Below are 2,034 nucleotides of genomic sequence, written 5' to 3' on the forward strand. Positions count from 1 at the left end.
ATAATTATTAAGTTAAAAATTATTATTAATAATTTTCAAATAAAAATATATATTCTACATAGCAAAATTAATTGGAAAAGATTTTATTATGAAAATATTCACAGCTTCAAGCTAAATTCGTAGTAATCCAATATTGAAAGAAATATCTTTCTCACAGTTCTGATTTCAGTATTTCGAACAGAGGTTGACAGATTGACGATATGATGTATCAATCACTACTTACAGATTTAACTTGCGACTTTAGCATAGAAGGAAATCCCAAAGTATAACTGATAAGCCCAATGGAAAACGTACAGGAGCCTGCAAGTCCTAATGTTTTCACAGACACCATATTAATCTGAGAACACACCGCGCGAATTGAATTACATTTCCTATCTTGGAAAGATTTTGACAGCAGGTTAGCACCTTGTATTCGTCAATAACATGTAGCACAATGGTGAGAATTTTTCCGATCGTAAAAAAAGGATAATTAACGCTTCAGATTCGGATTATGTCTTGCATTGTCTATTCAATGTAACATGACGCATGTTATTTCCCAATCTTTCTTGAAAAATGCTCATTCTTTGCATCGATATCTTAATTTCCGAAATTTTTCGTTCATCAAATTTGATAGAAACTTGACTTTTAAAATTGACAAAATCAACGAATTCTAAACTTAACAAAATTCTAAGCCTTCAGACTTAATAAATTCCTATTTTTTTATAGATCATTTAGAATTTTTACATTAATAAAATTTTAATGTTTATAAAATATCGAATAATTTGATCCAAATAATTCGACAACATAATTTGTTCCAAATAATTCGATTTTCGAAGTAAATACGAAATTTTTGATCTTTAAATTTATCACGTGATCCTGTTTTTAGAATTTACAAATTTTTAAATTCGAGATTTTTTAAATCAAGAAATTTTAGATTTCGTGCTTCCTTTTTCTTAAAATTCTGTCTTCGTGAAGCTTCTGTGAAGCACACCTGGAGAAATTCTTCTACAAAAAGGTCGATGCGAATGTTCACTTTCGTTGATGTTCGTTGATTCTTGCGCTCTGATCTCAGACGTCTTCTTGTCGGTCCTCCTCAGCAATTCTCATTGGCGAACTACCCGCTCCCCTGGAATTGTTCTCATATTCACACATTCTTACATACACATATGCACATACATACTTACATGCACATCTTTGTTTGTCCATTGACTGTGATTCGACGACATCGGTGCGATTGCGACTGCGCGATCAGCAGCTTTTGATTTATCGAATAAAAATAGCTATATGAAAAAGCTTAAATAGACTTTTCCTATACAATATTTGTGTTTCTTTGTGTTTACCCGCTGAAAAAAACGATTAAAGTAATTATATATAAAAAATAAGATGTGAAAATGAAAGATATTACTCTATGTTCTTAAAAAGATGACACCTTGCTTCTTTAAAAAGAATATATATATATAAATCTTTGAAATACAAAATTTGCAATATCCAAAACAGATATGTTTTAAGTAGCAGTAGTAGAGAAAAGAACAAAATAGGCAAATTTTAAGTACATAACATGTTTGCTCAACATAATTTTAAGTAGTATATAATTTCAAGTAGCAGAGGAAAGTCATTTGTACTGACATAGGCCTCCTAAAAAAATATCTCCTTATTTCTCAGATATTCAGATTTTTGTTTCTATTACAAAACAGATAATTATTGCAAAATTTCAAATAATGTTATAAAAATTGCTATATCATTTGACAGATATTTCCTAGTTTATATATATTTTTAAAGTTGTGTTTTAGTTTTTTGTTAAGAAATATACAGTCCAAAATAATATTGGTATTCTTTTAGTAGAAAATTAAAAAAAAAATTTTTTACTAGAAAAATGTAATTTTTTAAATTAAAATAACAATATGTTGTGAAATTGTGCTAAACTTTATATAATACTAGAAAATCTAAACTATTAAACAATATTTACAGTAAGATATATTTTACAACTAACATACATAAATTGAAAAATAATGTCCCATACTAAATTTCTCATAATCTTTATATCTATAATAGAAA

General features: G+C 27.8%; 1 protein-coding gene across 1 annotated transcript in view; it reads right to left on the reverse strand.

The window, feature by feature from the left end:
- Positions 1-2,034, reverse strand: part of LOC108685189 (sensory neuron membrane protein 1-like) — an 11,184-nt gene that overhangs the window by 3,120 nt on the left and 6,030 nt on the right. The window lies entirely within an intron of this gene.

The sequence above is a fragment of the Atta colombica genome, unplaced genomic scaffold (assembly GCF_001594045.1).
Source record: "Atta colombica isolate Treedump-2 unplaced genomic scaffold, Acol1.0 scaffold100, whole genome shotgun sequence".
Taxonomy (NCBI): Eukaryota; Metazoa; Arthropoda; class Insecta; order Hymenoptera; family Formicidae; genus Atta; species Atta colombica.